The sequence below is a fragment of the Mastomys coucha genome, unplaced genomic scaffold (genome assembly GCF_008632895.1).
Source record: "Mastomys coucha isolate ucsf_1 unplaced genomic scaffold, UCSF_Mcou_1 pScaffold1, whole genome shotgun sequence".
Classification (NCBI taxonomy): Eukaryota; Metazoa; Chordata; class Mammalia; order Rodentia; family Muridae; genus Mastomys; species Mastomys coucha.
Window position 1 is genome coordinate 4,852,640 of NW_022196891.1, and position 8,674 is coordinate 4,861,313.

Here is an 8,674-nt window from a genome sequence, read left to right on the forward strand (position 1 = left end):
GAGAGAGAGAGAGAGAGAGAGAGAGAGAGAGAGAGAAAGAGAGACAGACAGAGACAGAGACAGAGAGACAGACAGAGAGAGACAGAGAGAGACAGAGAGAGAGAGAGAGAGAAAGAGAGACAGAGAGACAGAGAGAGACAGAGAGAGACAGAGAGAGAGAGAGAGAAAGAGAGACAGAGAGACAGAGACAGACAGAGAGAGACAGAGAGAGACAGAGAGAGAGAGAGAGAGAGAGAAAGAGAGAGAGAGACAGAGACAGAGACAGACAGAAAGGGAGGGAGGGAGGGAGGGAGGGACAGAGGGAGGGAGGGAGGGAGAGAGAGAGAGAGAGAGAGAGAGAGAGAGAGAGAGAGAGAGAGAGAGAGAAAGGTAGAAAAGTAGAGGTCATTGTCTATCCACAGGATAATGGAGTTGGAGGGCTCCTAATGTCTAGGGGCATAGCTCACTGTTTCATCCCTTGCAGAATTTTCTACTCGGTCTCCAGAGTAAGCCTCGCTCAACCAGAACACAGATTTCCTTTCACAGTCCAACGGGTGTAATGCTGAGTTTTGTGGTTGTATTATTCCTCTGGGAGAGAGGAGAAAATAAACACCAGGCCCATCCACGACACTCCCCACCTCTCTGTTCTATTGAAATACAAACCTTTCTCTCAAGTATAAAAATAGAGCACAACTATAACCATTTCGCAATCTACAAGGTTGAAGATAGACCTTACTCCCAGTCCATCATTAGGATTTGAGTTGTTGTGCCCAATAATTGAGTTACCATCATTCCTGACCTAAGTTTGTGTTGTGTTTTCCTTCATGTGGAGGCTTGTCTGGGTTCAAGAAAGAGAGGTACAGCAGCAAAGTGTGGATTTGCCTGAGGTGGACCACAAAAGCCCTGGGGGATTTGAAGCATGGGTTTGGTGGGGCAGCAACCCACCTGTGGGAACTTAGAGAACTGAGTGGAGGAAAACATTTCAGGAGCGCTGGGCCAGAGAGTCTCCATGAGATGAAATGGGTTAGCAGCCAGAGAGGCTCCATGAGATCAAAACAGGTTCACCATTACCCACCAGTGCAGGGCAGGGAAGGCCACCTGCATAGAGGCACAAGCACAGGAATGTGACGGTTTGTTTTTAATATTTCCCGCAACAAAAGTTAGATATTAAAATAAATCAATTAATAGTAGATGATACTGCTTTGTCAAATAGACAGGTCATCTGGACAAAAATAATGAATAGACAATTCTCAGAAATTACTGAAAATCAATTAGCAAATTGACTTAATAGATGGCTATGAAATAAGTCACCCAAATGCCAAAGAATAAACATTCTACTCAACAGTCCATGGGGACTTTTCTAAAATAGGCCATACAAAACAAATCTTCTTAAATTAAAAAAGATTGAAATGGTTCCTTGTATCTTATCTCACCACAATGCAATAAAACTTAAAATTCATTGTAAACAAATATTTTGTGTTTAAAAACATTCATGGAGTTTAGACAACTAAGTATTGAATGACAAATGAGTAAAAAATAAATCCCTGAAATTAAATTGAAATAAAACACAAAATAGAAAACTCCATGGTACACAAAGAAAACAATCTCAAAAAGGAAATTGATAACTCTATGTAAAAATGTCTATACTTAAAATTCAGAAAGATCACAAGAAATAACTTGATACAAATAAAATATGTGGAAAAATAAGAACAATCTAACTTTAAATGCAGTTACAGCAATAATTAAAACAGTGAGAAGAACCAATTAACTCTTAATTATTTGAGAAGTTTAAAAAAATACATAGATGGACCTTTATTTAACTGAACCAGCCAAATGAAAGAAAGTAAGGCTTCAAATGTCCACACCTAGAAATAAACAGGAAAACATTCCAATAAACATCTAAGAATTTCAGAATATTGTAAGGGACTTTTAAAACTTTAAGTCCATTAAACTGGAAAAATCTAGAATAAGTGAGTGAATATATAGATTCAGACAAACCAATGAAATTCCTAAACAAAGAGCAAGTATGAAACTTAAAGACACTATAAAAAAAGATATTAAAATGCTAATATAAATCTTCTGGGTACAAACAGACCCAGAAACAAATAGATTCATATCTGAGATGTATCAGAAATTCAATGACTATTTGCAACCTATCCTTTTTCAACTACTGAGAAATAGAAATAGAAGAAACTTCAAGCTCATTCTATGAAACCAGTATAACCATGATACCAAAATGAGTTAGGACACACAACACACATACACACACATACACGCACGCACACACACACACACACACACACACACACACAGAGAGAGAGAGAGAGAGAGAGAGAGAGAGAGAGAAACTGTAACCAAAAATCCTATCAACATAAGCTCAATATTCAACAAAATGTTTATCAACTTAATATAGATACACACAAAAAGATTATTCACCATGATAAACTTGGATTTAGTCCTGAAAAGCAAGGCTCATCCAACACATATGAGTCAATACATTTACAAACCATATGAGGTAACTTAAGGACAAATATCACATGTACATCTGAATGAATAAATAAAAACCTCTGACAAAAATCATCTTGCGTTCATGGTAAATGTTGTAAAGGTTACAAGGCTGAGAGGAAGATACTTCAACATTAAAAAGGTAAATATGAGAGGCTCACAGACAACTTTATCCTGAAGGAAGAGGAGCTGGCTGAAGTCAATAACAAAAGTGTACAAAAATAAATGATTATAAGAACAAAAGAAACATTTAAGCTATTCTTACTTGCAGATGGCATGATACTATGCATCAGAAAGCCCACAAACTCTGCCAGAAAACTTTTAAAATAAAATTTAAAAATCAGTAATGTAAGAGGATACAGAATCAACATACACAATTCAAGAGCTTTTCTACACATCAACAGCAAACATACAGAGAAAAATATGATGGACATACTCCTATTCACCATCATCTCAAAAAAAAAAAAAGGCATCTACAAGTTAACCTAAGAAAGATAGTATGTTACACTAGAAATCCTATGACCATGGATTTTCATAATTACTATTGTGAAAGCCTGTTTTACTGAAACCTATTTACAGAGTCCAACAATACTCCTATTTCATTCTTCTCACACACAAAAGTTATATGAAACCACAACAGTCACCATGTTGTCAAACAGTCCTGAGGGGACCTAGGAACTAGAGAAATTACCTTTTGAGATTATAAATTGTATAACAGAGCCTTAATAAATGTCAGTGGCACAAAATCAGACATGTAAATCCCATGGGACCCAAAAATGACCACACATGACTTTAGCCATTTATTCCTTTAAAAAAGATGTCAAAACCATAACAGTGAAGATGTCTGAAAAAGTCATAAGGGATCATGTTATTAAGTATCTATAAAATAAACATATAATAGATATAAATTTTATGAAAAGATTGTAAGAGTCAGAGGATGAGGAAGTTAGCTGTGAAATTTTGTCTCCTGGAAATATTAGATGGTACACTACTGCAGTATCACTACAATAACTGTTTGACTTAAGCTGAATAACTACAGTAGCAATACACATCCCAAGGTGGAAAAGAAAAGGACCAGAGGCCACAGTTGTACATCAAGAACTACATCCAACCAAGGAATACTTAGAGCAGAGAAGTAGTTTCACCCAGGAATGAGCACGGCCATTTCTTATCCAATAACAATTCATTTTAAATGCACAAGTAACTTTTTATAGACTGAGAAGGAAATGTATAAATATAAGTGCAAAGTATAAGTGCAAGTATAAATATATGTCTGCGCATGCTACAATAAGAATGGCAAAAATCATGCCAGGCAGTGGTGGCTCACGCCTTTAATCCCAGCACTTGGGAGGCAGAGGCAGGCGAATTTCTGAGTTTGAGGCCAGCCTGGTATACAGAGTGAGTTCCAGGACAGCCAGGGCTAAACAGAGAAATCCTGTGTTTTTGAAAAAAAAAAATCCACTTCCTAGATATTTATTTGTAGATAGTAAAAATGTAAACCAAGTCTCATCTTTTGATTTTATTCTGAATTATGAAATTATTCAACATATCTTCTTCCAATAATCCAATGTACATTCAAGTTTGGAACATTAAAACTAATTTCAACTTTTATTTATTGCATGCATTCATAATATGAATAAATTTTTATTCATATCCCCCTTTTTCCTTTAGCTCCTACATTTAATATCTTATAAATTCCTGTCAGTTTTCACTCAACTATGTCTTAAAAAATTTCTTTGAATCAAATTTAGTTTTAGTAGGTTAGATTAATAATTTTTAATTTGAGAATTGCCAAGTCATTCCTCTCTATCCCTTCCTGCTGGATCAAATATTATGACTGTATGTATATTCTAAATACAAATTCAAACTGTCATTATTCTAAGTAAAACCCCTTGAAATGGCAGAAAAAAATAGCACCAATGCCCCAAGGAAGCTGACCAGGGCATTTTATCATAAGACAACAGTCAATATTTAAATTCTATAGATGCTTTGAAGACTTAAATCTTAGTTGTATTTAGAAAAGTTCACTATAGACTTAGAATGACATTTGTCTTTTAATGCTGTTTATTCTTGGAGTGATGTTATAGATTTGTGCATATTTGTGTTGAACACTTAAGTTTGTATGACCCTCCTCCAGCTAAGAGCTGGTTCTTTCAGACCTTGCCCTGCCACAAATAGCCACGCCTCTCTCTAAGTGCCTGTTAATCCGGAAGTCCTGCTTCCAGAGACTGAAGATGAAGATGCTGATTGGGCCATGAGTTGCTCACTGACTGGGGGAGGGGTTTTTCTCTACCTACCTGCTGGTAACAAGGAGAGTTTAATAATGATGGAGGACTAAAAGCACACCATGCCTCGCTCTCATTTTTAAACCCCTTCCCGCATTCTGTTTCCCTTAATTTTTCACAGGCTCTTACTCCCATTCCAGAAAACGTGTTTGTGTTGGCCACAAGTTTGTACTGTGATAATTTTATTTCTGTGTTGTTTACTCTTACAACCATGTTGTTTACTCTATAAAGCACTCAGTGGTCTGATATCAACAACAATTGTTGGGATTCTGTTGCTTTATGAATCCTCATAATTATTGACATCATCCAAGAAAAATTTCATGAGAGTGTAGTCTGTATTTGAAAGTGCTTACAAAGTCAAAAAAATCTTATTTTTACACATCAGATGGATGCAGATAGTATGCAGATTATAAACTTCTCAGAATAGATATAATCAATGAGACTTTCACTTTTAAAGACTTCTTAATAGCATCATATGACATAGTGTCAATGGCAATCATACATGGAATATTTCTTCGGGTAAGATACTATGTATTAGTTGATGTAATCTGAACATTAAGATTTATTGTAGTTTAAATTGGTAAGACATCTGGGACATTTAATTTTACTTGCATATTCATCTACCAAATTCAAATATGAAAAGCAAATTTCACCTCTCTCTATATAATTCAGTGTCTGCAGTGTCTCATTCATGAATGTCCAAGAAGACAAATTGTTCTCATTTATCAAACATGATTTTGGCAAGGAAATGGCAGTAAAACCCAAAAAGCTGCCAAAGTTTGGATTTCTTAAAACTTTGTGCCTCCTTCAGACTCTATTGTAATCTGTCACCATGTGTCAAGTTGAATGTGTTTCTTTGAGGCTGCATGTACTCATGTTGGCAGGAAAAGCATAACATTTATAGTTGTTTTAGTTCACAACTAATCCAAACTAGGGGCGAATCCAAGTAGCATTGATGCTAAGAATACATTCTCATAGGTAAGCCTTCCGAGTAGAGTCCTTTAGAGTCAAAGCCCCATACTCTCTGTACTTCTCAGACACTACTTTGTTGGAAACTTATCTGTGTTCTTAATAATTCATCAGCCATTTAAGTGATACTTTTGAGTGCTTAAGAATTCATATACTAAATTTACCTAATTTTACCTATTTGTCATGTTTATATTAATACAGTCTAAAAAAGGGGAAATGTGGTTATTAATATTCAGTTATTTCTACAAATAGATTGATACATATAGTCCATTGTCAACCACAGAATATCAAATAATTGAGACTGAATATTAACAATAATAGAATATTTTTCAAACTTTATATTAAATGTTCATAACTAGATTGTGCTTAGGTAGATGTATAATCAGTTATTTTAAAAAGGTAAAGTATTAATTGGCTATCATCATTTCAGAGCATTTAATGAATTTCAAATTTGAAATAGTATTATATTAATGTAATATGAAATAAGTTTTCCTACTGCATTTCGCCAACTTTACAGTGAATTCTTGAAGTTCCTATACTAGCAGTTACCAAGAAGTGTGAACATTTACGGGAATAATACCTTTTATTTATTGATATTTTACTTTGTGACAGAATAAAAGAACAGCAAAATCACGTGTGAGTGGGTTTCACACAGTGATTTTTCAGAAGTAGGTGAAACTTGGCTACTGAATAAATCTATCAAATAATTTACGTATAAATCTAACAACTCAGGTAGTCAGTCACTGATGCCAGTAATCATGTTCAAGTGTTCTTCTAATCAGTGCAAGTAAAGTAAGTTGTAAACTGGTTTTGGCATTACCCGCATAGTTTGTATGATTTCTTATGTGGAAATACACTAATATCAATATATTTGTGGCATTTTCCCCATTTATTTCTATAAGAGATATATTAATTTCTTCTTTGAAGGCTTTCTTCATGATGCTTGAATTTAAGGTTACATCCCTGTGATTCAGTTGTGTTAGGATTCGGTTGTGTTAGCCCCTGGAGGGCTTGTTGTAATAGAATAGCTGTGTTCTGAAGGTGCCATATTGCCCTGGTGTTTTTTGATTGTGTTTGTAACCTGGCCTTTAGTAAGCTGGTTGTCCCTAAGTATTCCTGTTTCACCAAACCTCAGTGAATAACCTTGGGCTAGACAATGGAACTCACCACAAATCAGAATAGCTGAGGCTTGCCTGGAGGGACTCCAGGAACAGGAGAATGACTGACATTTGACTGGGAAGGGATATGACCTGTATGTTCCTGATGCTAAAGGCCTGAGGAAGGCAGGTGGAGAGGTGGCCAGACCATCAAGACATTTGTTTTTTGATTGACAGTATTGAGTTGACTATTTTCCAACATTGACATATTTCTATCGATGTATACTAAATTTTCTTATTCTTTCCTGGGTTAACTTCTATGTATTTAAGATTTAGCATTTCATTTTGAGTTTTAGAATTTAAGGTTTTCTATTAAAATCTGCTCTTCATGTCTATATATTTTCATTAGGCTTCAATAAACTGTCAATTATTTTAAATCCTCTTCTTGTAAGCCTAGCATTTTAATCTTAACAATTCCAGGCTTCTACAGTGGTTTTTTTATTTATAAAAAATTTTTTATTTTTTTATTTTTAAAACCATAAAATTAGTTTTGTTCATTTTCATTTGAGTTGACTTGTAATGCATTTTATTTATCTTCGTTGAATTGTGTACGTATCAAATTACGTAAATAGAGACTGATATTAATAATCTTTAAAATAAGAATTCATTTTATATAAATATTCTTTAATATAAGAATTAATTTTTTCTAGATAGGTTTCATTGCTGCTTAATATTTTATATGTGTGAATATCAGAGTTTTTGTAGTCACTGAATACATTTTTATTTGGTTTGTTTTGATTCAGTCTGGACTGTATTTTTTTGTCTCACTTCTTGACTTTGGAATTCCTAGATATGTCTTTTCAAAAATAATGCATCATGCGGGTCTTAGAGCTGAAACTGACTCTGACTATTATGATGCTAGTCTCTCTTGATGTGAAGCACAAGTGTTGGGAGTCAAATGTTCTTTAAGGTTGTATTCTAATAGACATTCAGTGGGTTTTTCTTCCTGCTTATTGTGTTCAGTGGGTTTTTCCCATTTAGATAATTTTTTGCTCTTTGTTTTCATTTCCTTTACACTTAAGGGACATGGAGTTAAAAACGGATAACAAAGGGAATAAAACACATTCCCTAGGGTAATCAAGTTCAGGTATTGCCTTATTATCCTACAAAATATTATCCAAGTGGAGAATTGTGTGGGCATTGTCCATTGTGATTTCTGCCATTCCCCATCCCTTACCCTAATCTTGCTCAAAGGGGATAAAAATGAATCTTTTCAGGCTGTACATGGTCGAAGTCCATTTGTATAAAATTGTAAAGTCCTAAAACATTGTATGCTGGGCTCTTTGCTGGAAGATCCAGGCAAGAGAGAGAACCTGGTCCAGCTGAGTCTGCTGTCAAGAGAATAACCACCCTGAGCCAAGAATCTGTCAAAGCAGGAACCCCTTTTATTTTATGGATCCTTTTCAATATAAAGGGCTAAGAGAGGAGGTGGAGTTTTTGCTGAGGTGAGATGACATAGGGGGAGGGGAAAGTTGACAAAGTGTATGGGGTGACCTATAGAGCCAACAAAGTTACTCTACATCAGCAGGGACTAGGCAAAGGCAGGCTTACCAGGTCATGCTGAGTCACTCCAGTAAGGAAGTGACTGAGACAGTTTACAAAACTCAAGCCAGGCTCAGGTTTGTCCTCAAGGCCCAAACCAGGGCCAAATAGGGCTCAATAATGATAAAGTTGAGTGTACAATCAAAATAATTTCTGTTTAAAATTGGTCTTCACACAAAGACCTAACAAAGAAAGAAAACTTCAGACCAATTTCCCTTATGAATATCGATGCAAAAA